We start from the raw sequence: 16216 nt of genomic DNA, 5'->3' as shown, positions 1-16216 counted from the left end.
TATATCTATGACCTTAGGAGGACTGGACTACTGCAGTTGCCAGTGGAGGGGATGGAAAAAGAACTCTGCTGGGAACTGTGTGGAATTATATTTCTATTTTTTCTCTAATATTTTTTAGATAGGCCAGAGAAAAATTGAGAGAGGAGGGGGAGAAAGATAGACACCTGCAGGTGGGGAGTGGAGGCTTGAACCTCGGTTCTTGTGCTTGGTAATATGTGTGCTTAACCAGATGCACCACTGCCCAGCTCTCAGAATTATACTTCTGTCATCTTGTAATTTTTTAAATCAATAATAAAATGAAGAAAAAAAGGCTTAAATGAATTTTTAAATTAAGTAAATAAGTGTTGCATCAAGAGAAAGACTCAGGTTCTCATACATACATAGTCTGGTCTAATTCTTCCATTATTTATTTTGATTTCTTATTATTTGCTTTTATGTAGACAGAGAAGGCAAAGAAGCTGAGTGAGAATGAAACAGACCACAGGACCAAAACTTCCTTTAATGTGGTAGGGTCTGGTCTCGAACTTGAGTCATACATATGGCAAAGCAGTATACTCTCTGTGTGAGCTATTTTACTAATCTCTATTATTGATTTATCTAGAGAGGAGAAAAGAAGAGGCACGCAGTGAGGCAAGGCACCACAGCACCACACCATAATCCATAGAACTTATCCAGTGCTCTCTGTGCTCTAGTGGGTGTGCTATCTCATAATCCACTGAGAATAAAGCATGTTAATTTTTTTAAAAAATAAAGTTTTCCCCGGTAAGACAGTGAGACAGTGAGTGAGACAGTCAAATGTAGAGAAATGTGAGAATGAGGAAATTTTACTCTGCAAGGACTAAAATCCAGGACTTACATTTCTAGTTAAATATTCTGTCAACATACTCATTAGAATGTATGTTTTCAGATTTCTCTACTGGGGCCAAGCAGTGACACACCCAGTTAAGTGCACATATCACCATGCACAAGGGCCTGGGTTCAAGGCCTCGAACCCCACCAGCGGGGTAGGGTGGGGGGTGTCACTTCACAAACAGTGAAGCTTGTCTGGAAGTGTCTTTCTCTCTCCCTCTCTATTCCTCCCCCCCATTTCTCTCTGTCCTGTCAAAAACTTTCTTTAAAAAGGGGCCAGGTGGTAGCACACCTGGTTGAGCTCACATGTTATTATGAGCAAGGACCCGGGTTTGAGGCCCCCAGTCCCCACCTGCAGAGGGAAAGGTTTTCAAGCAGGGAAGCAGTGCTGCAGGTGTCTCTCTCTCTCCCTCTCCCTCTTTCCTCTCCGTTTCTGGCTATCTTTATCCAATAAATAAATAAGATGATAAAAAATGAATTAATTTTTTTAAAAGGAAAAGCTGGCCACAGGAAGTAGTGGATTCATAGTGCAGGCATGAAGCTCCAGTGATAACCCTGGTGACAATGAAAAAAAAGAAAAAATTTATTTATTAGTGAGAGGAAGGGAGGGTGAGAGAGAGCACCAGAACATTATCTGGTTCATGGGATATCATGAATCAAACTCAGAACCTCTTGCTTCACTGTACTACCCACCTTCTCGCCAAGAGTCTGAGATTCACCTTCTTGTACCTAGTTGTAGTGTGTAGTGCTGATAATATCTTGAGAGACATGTCTCTATTAGTGATGTCAGGTAAATTTTGTTTCACACAAATTTTTTCTATTGAAATTTAAAACAACCATTTTAAACCTCTAGCACTTGATTTTGAGTTATTTGTTGGCAAAAAAAAAATACTTCAGAAATGGCTATAATTTGAGGGTGCTTTAGTTGCTGGATTAATTTCTGATTGGATAATTACAAACATAAATAAATTAGAATAGACCACTGTACTATTCAGGAGAAATTCTTTACATTCAAACAGTAACTTTATAATGTCAAAATAACCAGTAGGTATTAATCAGTATCTGGGCTATGTAAATATTTGCTTGTTTCCATAGTGATTGGCAAGCCCAGATACAGGGGGAAAAATCCACACATGTTATCACTTCCTAATAATATGATCATAAAAACACGACTCCAACCAGACTGAGAGTAGAATAAACACCATTAATTAAAAAGATTTATAAAATAGAGGAGGAGGTGACAATGAAGTACTGAGTGTACAAATGCACAAAGGGGGTAAAACGTACCTGTTTCTAATTCTGAAGGAAACTTGAGCAACCCTTAATTATCTTTCAAAATGCTATTTCCAAGTTTCCAAAAATAAAACATCTGACAACTGCTCAAAGCACACCGCACCCCCACCCACAAAACATACACTTTTAAAGTGGATATACAGCCATGGCTGTGAAGCGTGTTTGAAAAAAAAAAGTGAGACTGTTGGCATTTCACTTGAAATCAACTGAGAAGTTCTTTACTAAAGAAGTGAGAAGCTTAAAGCTGTTTTCCCAAGCTTGAGGGGAGTAAGGCATATTACGGGGGAGGAGCATTTGGTCAAAGAGTGAATTAGTAGTGTGGTTCACACATTGCACGAGAAATCTACACAGGAACCACAGTTGTCTTAAATAATCAGTCCCGCTAACGGGCCTTTGGTTATGAAATTTCGGCACAAAGCAGTCGCCAGCATAAAGTCTGTTTTTAGAAACACTTTATTCTTCTGATGTCTGCTAGGATAATGCAGCACCTTCTTTCCCCTGGAATGGTTTCTAAAAATAAAACAAACTCAAAAAAGCACAGACATACCCTCCAGAAACAGGAGGAGAAATGAGCATGCCACTGTGGATTATTTCAATAGGTACTTAGTTAAAACAGGCACTTGAGGGAAAATACAGACAGCCAGCCCTAACTGGAGAAAAGTCCAAATTGAAGACTCTTCTGAATGACCTTTTTCTGAACATCTCACAAGATCAAATTTAAAAGGACACAAGCAAATGAGAGAAATTGAGAGAATTGTTCAATTGCTGGATATGATCTCCTGCTTTGTTATAAAAACATATAAATTAGTAACAAAGAAATTTAAATTATGGTTTTTTATTATCTTTATTTATTTATTGGCTAGAGACAGACAGAAATTGAGAGGAAAGGGGGAGATAGAGAGACAGAGACACCTGCAGCCCTGCTTTACCACTTGCAAAGCTTTCCCCCTGCAGGTGGGGCCTGGGGGCTTGAACCCGGGTCCTTGAGTGTTTTAACATGTATGCTCAACTGGGTGCACCACCACCTGGCTCCTAAATTATTATTATTATTTTTTTAACTTTCACCATAAAGAGTAGTGAAAAATTCCTAGAACACACCCACAGACACACTGAGAGAGACACATATTACCCAGGAGCCTTCAAGGAAATCACTAATAGATTAGACTCTGGAAATCAAAATAAATGTTCAGAAAAAAAAAAAATCATCGGTGAGTTAATGCATGCAGTTTATTGGAAGAAAATACTTTGGCAGATAAATATTTATATCTTTAATATATAAATAATTCTGAAAATCAATGAAGAAAAGGCAAGCAATAAAAGAAAATCAAACAATGGACAGGAAAGAGATAAATCCAATAAACATAAAAGTATAATCATCTTAGGGACCAGACGATGGTTCACCCAGGAGAGTATACACTTTGTCATGTGCACTTTCCTGGACTCAAGCATCTTGTCACCGACTGGGAGGATTAAACAAAGAAGAAACTTCACAAGCGGTGGGGTGGTATTATGGTGTCTCCCCTTCTTTCTCCATCTTTCTCCCCTGCCCTTCTCTGTCATTCATCCTCTATTAGAGGGAGAAAAAAATGTCCACCTGGAGTTATACAACCTCACAGACACATAAGCCCAGCAGGCCCTGGCAGTAAAAGTAAATTAAATAAGTAATTAATTCCACTAATATTTAGTGGCTTTAGAAATCAAAGTATAATTACCTTTCCATCTGCTAAATTGATAATAAAAATTTAAAATTTAAGCCAGTCATTGTTGGCAGTCCTGGGCCTCTCTGGAACATTAGAGAACTCTGTGCATAGCAGTTTAAAGGAAATTTCCACATCATCTTTTCTGATCTGTTTTTGATGCAGTAGCTGAACTTCTAGAAATCTGTGCCAATGAACAAGGACATACTTGCCTAAAAAAACAATATACAAATACGGGGGCCAGATGGTGGCACACCTGATTAAGCACACATATTACAGTGCAAAAGGACCCAGGTTCAAACCCCTGGTCCCCACCCGCAGGGGAAAAGCATGACGGATAGTGAAGCACGGCTGCATGTGTCTCTGTGTCTTTCCCTCTATAGCTCCCCCTCCTCTCTCAAATTCTCTGTTTCGATCCAATAATAAATAAATTTTAAAAATATTTTTAAATAATATACAGATATGTACATGGCAGTATTTGACGTTAATGGCAAAATTACAAACAGCCCTAGTTTCCATCAAGCGTGGAATGACTAAAGAAATTATACTTTATGAAAAAAATACAATATTAGAAGTAGTTTTTCAAGTTTTTGGTAACTAGTCTAGGAGTAATTTTTTAATTGTGATTGGAAAATTAAGGGAGTAAGTAAAGGAAGATTATTCTAATGTTTAATATACAATCATTCCCAAAAAATAATAAGTGATGGTAGAATGTATTTTTTTTGGTCTGCCTCTTTTTTTTTATTGGAAATAATTCAATAATGATTGACAAGATTGTGAGACAAGAGGGGTACAATTCCATACAAGTCCTACACCAGAGCTCAGTATTCTATCCCCTCCACTGGAAGTTTCCCTTTTCTTTTTCCCTGTGGAAGTACGGACCAAAATTCTTTATGGGGTGCAGAAAATGGAAGGTCTGGCTTCTGCAAGTTATTCTCCACTGGACCTAGGCATTGACTGGCCAATCTATACTCCCAGCCTGTTTCTTTCCCTAGTGGGGGAGGGCTCTGGAGAGGTTGGGTTCCAGGACATCTTGGTGAGGTTTGCTGCTCAGGGAAGTCAGGTTGGCATCATGGTAGCATCCGCAGCTTGGTAGCTGAAAAGCAGTAAGATATAAAGCAGAACAAATTCTTTAATAATCAGAAACCTAAAGGTAACAATATAGCAGTTGAAATTTGGGGATCTTCATGCTGAAAGCAGCGAGGAATTCTATTTTAGGTATATTCCTAGGGCCCCATGACCTTACTGATTTTTGCCTGAACCGATAGATAACATGCAGGTGGGCTAAAAGTCTTATCTGGAAAGATGGTGTCAGAGTTGAGAATAGGACTAGAAAGCTGGATCAGAGGAGAGAGTAGCTCCCAAATATAGGGAAAGTACATAAATATTGTTAACTGTAAACCCCATTGATCTGACCCAGGACCCATGTCTATACATATTTAGCACAAGAGTTTATGTAACCTCTGCATCCCTGTCAGTCTGAGCTCACATCCCATGGTCACAACAGGAACATTCTAGGCTGCACTCATTTCAGGACCAGTCTTCCTTGAGCAGTAGATTATGTTGACCCAGCCTTTCTTTGGAGAGTTGGCAGTTTCTATCATTGTTCTACACTGAGGTCAAGATCCTGTAGAGGCCAATAAGAGGGTTTATGATGTTGTTCCGGATGGAGATGACCAGTGATGGTGTAGACAGGGATCTGTTAGAGGTCTAGGCCTATAATATTGATGTGGAAATCCCAGGATTCCCTGAGTAGGGCTCCAGATAATGGGTTGACCCGGCAGTGACCAAAAGAGTCATTGTTAAAGTGTGCCTGTCTCTTGCCCTTATTCAGCTTTTGAGAATATATTTCTATATATAGAACACAGATTTTGCCATTTTAGTCATTTTAGAACGCACAGTTCAGTGGCATGATGCATGCTCACCTTGCTGTGTGTCCATAACCGTCACTTATCTCTTGAACATTTTGAATCCCTTTTCCCAACTATGCCTCACCACACTCACCCTGGAAATCTGTTTTCTTTCTCTATGAACTTGACTACTCTTGGAAACTTGAAAGAGTCAGAGACCAGGTACCCTGATATATGCAGTCCAAATATTGAATAGATCAGGCTGAAAGAATCCAAGGAATAGGGAGATAGTTCCTGAACCAGGTCAGAGACACTTGTGAGAGAGGTGCCCTTCTCAGAGAGGAATAGCCATATCTCTGAGGGCTGGAAAAACAGCTTCACTGTCTTCCAGGTCAATGCACTTAGCTCAGCCATATCACAGTGCTCCGTCACAGTTTTCTATAACTGCCCAGTCATCAGCTAATCCGTCAGAAAAACATGCAGGTCTAACAGATCCTTTGGGTCCTCACTTCCTTATGAAGGCCTTCATGTCACACATGAAGGAAATGTCTATGCTTTTCTCTCATCAGCCTGTCTTTTGTTGTAGGGTGACTGTCTGAGAACTTAGAAGCGTAGATGAAAAAGGTTAGTTTTCCCTCCTTAAAAATATAGTTTCCTTCCTTCTCACATAAGTGAAATTATAAAATATGCATGTCCTTTTGTAACTGGATTATTTCACTTAGCATAACTTCTTCAAGGTTCATTCACATTATTGCATATACCAAAAAAAATCTATTTAAGGCTGAATGATATTCCATTGTATTCTGCAATTATAATTTTTAGTTAAAAAAGATGTATGTGTTTTATGAGAGACAGAAAGATTTCTAGGGATACCTCCAGAAAAGTGACATTTATACCCAGATCTGAAGTATGGGTTGGTACAACTTGGTAGAAGTAAGGAAAGGGAAGAGAAGTATATTTGAAGGCACAGGGGACAGCTTGAGTGAAGACCTTGAGGTCAGAAAAAAAAAAAAACTTTAGAGACCTGGGGAAGGGAGATTGGTCCCTTAGAGAGCAGACCAGGCAGTAAGACAGTGGTATGAGCTAGCCAGGGATCTGATAGAGTTGGATTTGTAGACTTGGCGGGAGGCACCGAATTGTGTTCTCTTTGTGGCAGGAAGTCAGTGCAGTGATTTGAGTGATGACATGTTGAGATCTAATTTACAATTTTGAAAGAATCATTGTAGCTTCGGTATGAAGAAGGGATTTACATGGGGCAAGAATAAAAGCAATAGCAGTTGAAGGATCCTGGGAGAGAGACAGTAGCTTGGATTGCACGGTTTGCAGCAAAGGTGAAAGCTGAAGCAGATCTGAGACATATTTTTGAACTTATGTATATCCATGCCTTCCCTCCCATTTCCTAATAATAAATCTGATCTTCATGGTTTAAGCAGAATTCTGTTACTTATTACCAAAATAATATGGACTCCCGAGAACCTAGGCTTTCCAATCCTGTAAGCATTGAGCCAAGCTGGTCCTATACTCCAGCCCCACCCCACTGTCCCCTGTGCCTCACAAGCAAATGGAGTGCACACTCCTTCAGAGACCTCTTCTGGGATTTGGAGGATGAGATAGAGAAGAATCTATTTTATCACTCGTAGGGATATATAAACCTAAATTAATCCTCCCAATACAATCACAATTAGGCTCAGACTATTGCCACAAGCAAGTCAGGTCACTTCCATTATGCTTAGGCCACAAATACCCAGTTACTTGGCATTACAGTGATCAAAATATCGGGATCACTGAGTGTGTTTTTTTCTCGTTTGTGACTGACCGTTCATACTTACGATCTTTAAACATTTTCTCTTCCCAAAATTCAAAGGAAATAGGGGCAAATAGTTGCCTCTGGGGAGGTTTGGGAGAAAGGGATGCTGTCCAACACACATGATGAAATTGTCATACTTCAGAGAAGAGATTTCATATTGTGAATATATAATTTGTGTTTTCAAGGAACTTCCTGAGAACTACGTCCTATCCTGTCAAGTAAGTATTCATCAAGTAAAAGTCATTTCCATCCACAGATCAAAGATCTACACTAAAACGTAGTGCAGGCAAATCCAAGTTTTGAAGCCAAGTGTATCTTCTTTGATCCACTACTAAGACCACAGTTCTCTGTTTCTCTTGGTATGGAGAATGGCCCCAAAATGGTTAGAAGGTATTGTTGCACAAATTCAGAATTAAAACATATCTGACAGTATGCAAAGGAGAGGAAGCAGCCTAAATGCTCATCAGCACATAACTGGATCTTAAAGAAACCATGGGGCATATACTCAATGGAGTACTACTCAAAATGAAAAAAAAAAAAATTATGTCCTTAAGGACAAAATCAATGGAAATGGAGTTGTTTGTGCTTAGCTAAGTAAGTAAGAAGGCAAAAGACACCTACTGGATGTTTCTGCTCCTATGTGGAGTACAGAGAATTGAAACACGTGAACTTGAAAAAATGAGAGATGGCCAAACTGTCTCTAAGACTTTGTGAGCACTATGGTGATTATCATTAGAAACCATAGAGTTTTGATGCTGGATGGTATGGAAATATACTTCTTGTAAATCATTGATAAATCACTAATAAAAATTGTGATAAATATACAAATACTTCCAGAGTCAAATAATTTCCTTTCTGAGAGGATAGTCAGGATGTGAAATTTCAACATCAAATTTTTCTATAGAGTAACCATGTAGTGTGTTTTTTTGTGGAGAGCTGGACAAGACAAATAGATAAGTATCTCCCCCCCTCTCTCTATGAACTTGCCTTCAAAAACAAAACAATATTGATACAAGTTCACAACAAAAGGGCACATAGCCAACTGCAAAAACTTTCAAAGAGTAATCAAACAAGTCACCAAAATATTGATGGGAATATTTCCTGAGATTTGTATCATTTGTTTTTGTTGCAGACTTATTTTTCTTGCTTTTCTTTGATATCAACAAGGCATGAGGCTGAGAAAGTACAGAGAATGACAGATCAAAGGACTAATGGAGAAAGTAGTGACTCCAGGCTATGGAAAAGACCCTTGAATGAAAACCTTTCCTGGAGAGAGATGACAGAGCCCACTCCTAGAACATGCTGAGAAAAAATTAAATTCTAATCCTAGTTCCACCTGAATTTTCTAAACTCTGGGATTCAGTGACTTTAATCTGCAAATTGGAAATGGAAATCACCAGTTCTGGTTATTTCATACAGATGTTGAAAGAAGAGTGAAGGCAGTCAGGTGAAGATGGCCTATTGAAGGCTTGCCTTTGGAACCTCTGGGAGACTTGCTCCTGAGTTACTAGGTATTTTACCAGGGTAAAACTTTAGGAGTCTTGCATCACTTTTGGTTATGTTAACAAGAAGTCTAAACATATCCAGAAATAAAAGAAGTTCACTGTGTTTAGAAAAATGTGAAGTACAGGATTGCACCAATTGCTGTAGGATTGCTCAGCACAGAAGCTATTTATTTATTCAAATTAAATGAATCACTGAAGAGAAAGGAGCCAGGAACCTGGAGGGAAGAAAAGAGACGTTGATGTGACTATAACCCTGCATCTAAGGTTACATGACAGCTATTCTGATAGGAGCCTGAAATCACCAGAGTGAGAGGGACGGATGGTTTAGCATGTAGGAAGGACAGGAGAATCTCTTAAAAAGAGAATATTGACTCAATACTTTGCTTTTTGGGGATAGTCATGTTGTATCTTTCTGTTTTCTAAGCAAAAAATGTGTCATGAGTTTTCCAATAACCCAACACATGTGTGTAATGAAAGTTAAAGAAAAAAAATGAATTTTCATATTAAAAGGGAAAAAAAGGGGCAGGAAACTATATTGCCTTGAAAAGTATTAGACATTAAACTGGGAGAACACAGTAACAGTAGGTGTTTGAAAATCTGGAATGAATTTTTACTTTTTTTTTTTTTTTGCATTAGTTATTTGGTAACTGCTGGCTAGTCCCTGCATTTCTCTAGGGCACAAGTATTATCTGTCCATCAGGTTTGTGGAGAAGGATGCATACAAGATCATCTGTGATATTTCTGGTGCATAGCACGAATTTATGTGTTTTTGTTTGTTTTTTCAAAAGATGACCATAAGAGTAGAAGTCTTGACGTATATATGTATGTGTATTCTTCATAGATAATTATGGGGAGACAAATATTTCAAAAGTAGTTTAATCAAATTTTTATAAATGCACAAGTATATTTCTAAGTATTAAGTGGGAGTGAGCATGGAAAGCAAGTCAATTAAAAGAATAGTTTTTGGCAAAGTGAACCAGTTGCTATCATCCAAAGACCTTGGGAAGTAGTCTGACTTTTAAATAATTGAAATAGACTTTATACCAAAATGTGGATGACTGCTAGAAGGCATTTGAGAAGACTGGGCTTAGCACAGAAACACTGGATTCACTCACATAGATGAGACACCTGCAAAGAAGATGGAAGGGAGGCCTAGAGCAAAGGGGTCAGAGGGAATGTTACAACAATTTAAATCAAAAGACAAAGTTCAGGTCCTGCTCCCAGCTTATCATCCACAGGGACATTTTGGGCTTTGATCTTTGACATCTAGCTTCTGACTGCAGGTTTGAAGCACTAAGTGAAGCACCTGGTTTTGATTTTAGCTGCTTGGTTCAAAAGATTATGATTCAAATGTTAGCCCGTTTCCCCACAGAATCAGAAAAAGCTGAAGATTCTGGGACGCCTGTGTAAATCTCCTTGGTGAGACTCCATAGACCAGACCATGTTGATTGGGCAGTTCCATGAGGCTTCTTTATTCATCAATATTAGGTGGGCATTCACTATATGCCATAAGCTACTTTAAGCTTATGTTAAAGCTTGTGTTTCCAAAAGATCTTATGAAAGTTTAAATCAAGATGCATATGTGTGATCCTTTTTGAATCTTTTTGAAATAAATCTGCTTTAACTACTTTCTCTTTTATTCTCCCCCTCTCTCTTCTCTCTCTCTCTCTCTCTGTCTCTCTCTCTCTCCCTCCCTTTCTCTCTCTCTCTCTCTTTCTCTTTCTCAATTAGTGATCCCATCTATTCCTAGGAAGGCCAGGAATAATAAAGGAAAGCAAAGTGTAAAATTCAGTGGCCACAGTTCCACTGGCATTCTGAATACCTTTGCTTTCTTAAGTGTTTTTCTTTTTCCAAATTACTTTATTGGAGGTGGATAATGATTTATAGGAGAGGTGTCACATGAGTATACTTTCTTGTTTCCCATGACCGGTGTCTGTACATCACTCCCATAAAGGATTATGCTTTGTTTCTTATTGAACTGTTTTTATATATCAGCAAGATATTTCCATCTCATGTACCACAGAGAGCATGAAAATTCCCTTAATTTATTTTACATTGTTGGGGTCTCATGTATGCACACTTTCACCTCTCGCTAGAAGATTTTTCATTTTTTATTTGGTAGAGAGAGATTGAAAACAGATTCCATGGCACTGAAGTTTACCCCAGTTCATGACTCCTTTGTGGCTAGAGCTTGAACCTGGCTCTCAAGCACCCTACCCCTAGAACGATCTCCTGCTCTGGGAGCCTTTGATTTATAAATAATGCTCCTTATCTCAGGAAGTAGCTCAGTACTTCACTTCACCAAAATGCTTGACCAAATTGTCAGGTCACAGTTTACTAAATGCAAACTAATTTCCTTGATTTTCAACCTGTCCCTAACACCAGGGAGATAGGTCAGGCAACCTTCTCTATTAGCATTTTGCTGCCTTGCCCACCCAGGGCATTCACTTATTTCTCTCACTCAGAGCTGGCCACAACATGGCAAGATGTTGTTGACCTGGGCCCTGTGCTCAGAAGGGAATGGTAATTACCATTCAATCTTCTGCAGTTGCTGTGTTGGAATTCTTTTTATCTTTGAAAGTCTTTTTGTAAATGAAATCCTATAGGAATGGGAGGTTAGTGTGTGTGTGTGTGTATCTGAGTGTGTGTGTGTGAGAGAGAGAGAGAGAGGGGGAGAGAGAGAGAGAGAGAGAGAGAGAGAGAGAGGATGTTGAGCTGGAAACTTAGGAGGACAAGAAGGTAAGAGTGATAGTTTGTGCTTAGTTCTGCATCCTGAAGTTTCCTTGCATGTGTTTATTATAAAAACATCATTTTCAGCTCACAGGTAATTTGGAATAGAAGAGGTAAATGACCCACAATCACACCACTCAAACAAAACCAGTATTAACATTCTGGCATATTATCTCCTAGCCTGATTTCTATTCATATTATTTAACAAACTCATAATTTGTAATTGCATTGTCAATAACTCTTCTTTCACTTAGCATTATACAGTATAATAATCTATGTAATTAGTTCGACTTCAAATGCAGAAGAGTCTTTAAACATCCACAGCATTTCCTCCAGACAGTGTTATGACATGCTCAACAGTTATATTTAAGATAGATCCAATCTTTCGCTTAGATTCCAGGGATTCGTCTGTTTGTTCATTTTTACTTTGCAGTATTTACTCAGATGGTTCAGGGCTTTGCCCAATAGCAGGGGGTCTTCTCAAGTTCTACTTAGAGATCTTCAAGTTCAAGATCAAAGTTCAAATCAAATCTTGAGACCTGTCCTTTGGTTAGAGGCCAACTCACTTCTCTGATTTCACACCCCCCCCCCCTCCTTTCACTGCCGTTACTGTCTGTCTCCATAGAACTGGGCAGCAATGCAGCTATTCATTATTGACTTCATTATAAATGCTTCCTTCATTTATCAGGGGGACAAAGGGCACTTTTTTCACTAGAATGTTTTCACATGTCTAGTCATCCACCGAAGCCCTACCAGCCCTGCACCTGACCCTATCCAGACAACAGCATAGCATCTCAAGGGGAATGCCCTGTGCTCTGTTGGCTCTATAGTGCCTCGGGAACCCCTGGGCAGAGGGCTTTTGTCCTCTCATCTCTGCGTTGTTCAGAAGACACAGTACAGGAAGCATAAGAACAGGGATTATGCCTCAAGTGAGATGTGGTTGGGATGATTCCACAGTTATGGGTGCTCCAAATATGAGTCTTTCTGTAAGAAAAATGAGTGAATTAACTAGGTTTTAAAAATCAAATTTTGGAAAGCAAAGAGGGATACTTTGACAATCAAATGTTCAAAATTAAATTTAACAAAGAATTATCACAGAGTAAAATAAGCCTTAACTTATTCTATTAAAAACAGAAACATTGTAAACACACACACACACACACTTTTCTTTGACATTTCTTTGTTTTTTGAGGCCATCGAGGTTATCACTGGGGCTCAGAGCTGGCACTACAAATCTAGCAATGGCCACTTTTTCTACTTTATTTTATTCGATAGGACAGAGAGAAATTGGGGGCTGAGAAGAGAAAGATAGACACCTGAAGACTAGCTTCACATCTTGTGAAGCTTCCCCCACAGGTGGGGAGCTGGGTGGGCTAAAACCCAGGTCTTTGTGGCTGGTGATGTGTGTTCTCACCTGGGTGAGCCAATGCCTGGGCCCCCTTTTCTTTCAATTAATTGCTCAGTCTAAGTTAAAGAGTTCCATTGCAGGTAAAAAGAATTATATATGCACTAGGCAGAGCAGTGAAGCTTCATGAGAAAACTGAGAAACTAAGCTAGAGTGGAATTCATCTCCCTGTTACTCTGAACCCTTTCCCACTCTATACATACCCCCGAACACACATGGCCTATAAACACACTCAGCACACACATGTTTTTTGATCTGGCAAGAACCTAGAAATACTTAATTCACTTTAGTGAGAAAACATAAAGATTTTAGTACTTTAAGAATCAGTGGAGGGAGCCAAGCAGTAGCGCATCTGGTTAAGTGCACACATTACAGTGCTCAAGGACCCAGGTTCAAGTCCCCTGGTCCCTACCTGCAGGGGAAAATCTTCATGAGTGGTCAGGCAGAGCTGCAGGTGTCTCTCTGTCTCTTTCCCTCTCTATCTCTTTCTCTCTTCTCAATTTTATTCTGTCTCTGTCCAATAATAAACAAATGAAAAGATTTATAAGAATCATTGGAAAGGGAATGGGGTGATAGCACAAGGAAGCGCAAGGACCAGCTCAAGGAACCTGGTTTGAGCACCCTCCTCCCGCCACTTGCAGAGAATTAGCCTCACAAGAGTGAAACAGATCTGCAGGTGTCTATCTTTTTCTCTCCCTCTCTGACGCCCCCTCCTCTCTCAATTTCTCTGTCCTATCCAACAACAACGGCAGCAACTACAGCAATAACAATAGCAACAACAACAACAAAAAAAATCAGTGGAAAATAATTGAGTGAAATGAAGTTTTTAAAAGTCCAATTTTGTGGTCCAGGATATGACTCAAAACTTGCACATGTGAGGTTCTGAGTTTGATCACTGACACTTGCAGTGATCTCTCATTAAGAGACAAGCCTTAAAAAAAAAAAAAGAAAAAAAACCCAACAGACAGCAAATTAACAAATTGGTCAAATTGGGATTATATGCTGAGAAAGTAAATAGGTGTATTAAGTAACCAAACTCACATTTTTCTTATTACATCTTTAAATTGTCTAAGATTTCTGAATACTTGCATCAATGCTAGGTTTCTGAATATGAAGACATAGCTCAAGTTAGCTTTATCTTCTACCATTTGGGGTGGAGAGAAAGCAGACTTACATAAAACAAAGAAAGACAACTCACGCCTTCAGATACTCACCCACAAGTCCCTCTAATTTCATGTCAACATGCACACATTTTTCTGAGCAAAGAATTTGGCCGAGACCATCCAAATGCTAATTTAACGCTCTTGTCAGATTTAACAGTTATGTGTAACTCGGTGCATATGCTCATCAAGTCTTTAGAGATGAAGAGCATATTTACCCTAGTCAATATTCATATCTTTGAGAAAGTTATTTTTTCTCTTTCCCTTATTTTATGCATTGGGGCTATGACATGAGTGTGACAATATCTGTTTATTCTAAGGGGACCATCTGACTCTGACCATCAGAAAATAGCAAAGATTTGTTGTCTTATTATGATGTTGCCTTAATCATACCTGAACTTTGAGCAGCACCCCTGACTGGCTAGCTCTGTATTACAATCTATAATAATGGGGAAATACATATGGGTTGCATGAATTTGAAATCTCATTTGACATCTGAGTAACGTTAATCTTGTTTATATGACAACCTCATTATGGCACATAATTGTTCAGCAATCTCCTAGCAAGTACGGGGTTAAAAACGCCTAGAAGATACTTGTTCTTCTCGTTATTAATTAGCACGTGTCCACTTCGCCAGATCCAGTGCCCAAACTTCATTTGTTATGTTCAGCCAAATGCATGAATAGCTTTGGAGTAATTATTTTCCAACATCATCTAATACCTCTCTGCACATCAATTAAAAATTCTCTTAACAAGTAACTGCATTTTGTTTGAGATCAAATGCCTGGTCCAAAGCTATATCAATCATGTAGAGCTAATTAGTGGCTCTGCTTTATATCATTTGTTTTACTTCATTATTTCATTGTACACTTCCTAATGAAACCAATTGAACAATTTAAAAATCTTTGTTCAATTAATTGAAGGATTAAAGGCCAACTACCTAGTCAGCTTTCTTCACTTTGAAAAGAAATACATGTAAAAATGGGGAGAGGGTGGGGAAACCCCATCTATGTGTTATTTTCTATTTACGTTCTGAAGTGCATGCCCGATACAGACAAGCTTTCAGAGGTGTGCCATCGTTCTTATACTGCTTGCAAATAACTCACAGCTCACCCTACCTTTATGTGGCAAACCATTTCTAAAGGATGAGCAATTGAAACAATAAGAGACATAGGCCAGTTAATCTTGAAGACTGTGTAAAAGTATTCTGTATTGCTGTGAATTTCTGTCAGCATTTTATGCAGTGTTTTGTCCAGCTTTCTTCCTTGGTGTAAAAAATAAAATAAAATGCTGAGCTGTGAAGACTTTAGTCGCACTCCTTTGGGGTCTGGAGAGAGCTGTGGACTTCAATACAGATATGAATGGATTAAATGCATACTAACTACCCAAAGTGGGAAACTATAATGAGGGAAAGGACACCTTCTAGTACTTTGCAATTTTCGCTGGCTCATCAGAACCAGGACACAGTGCTGCCCAGCAGGGCACATGAGCAGGCTGCTTCGCTTAGTCTTGTCCCCAATGTGAGGTGTCTCAATCTAATGATCCATGTCACACCCACTCCCCCTTCAGGTAGTCTTATGGATTTTGAAAGCCTTTGGTTTCACCAAATACCTGTGCAAAGTGGTACCCCCAATCACAAAGCCTATCACAAATACTGTAAAATCGGTGTGTTAATGTTGGCCAAAGCAGAACTAATGTTCTTCAGTGCCGGCAACTCTAAGGGGCCCCCTTCTCCACAAACGTGAATCTATTTTAACTAAACAGAACTGACAAATCAGCAGATGTCAGGGCCTCCAGCAAATGGGCTGTGGTTCCCCCTTTGGTCTCTGCCAGAAGGAGAAAAATCAGGATGAAATTTTCTAAATAGTTAAGACTGGATTTAAAACTGCCATGGAATCATCAATGTATAGAAACTTATCG

This window comes from Erinaceus europaeus, chromosome 15 (genome assembly GCF_950295315.1).
Source record: "Erinaceus europaeus chromosome 15, mEriEur2.1, whole genome shotgun sequence".
Classification (NCBI taxonomy): domain Eukaryota; kingdom Metazoa; phylum Chordata; class Mammalia; order Eulipotyphla; family Erinaceidae; genus Erinaceus; species Erinaceus europaeus.
Note: the sequence above shows the minus strand (reverse complement) of the source record.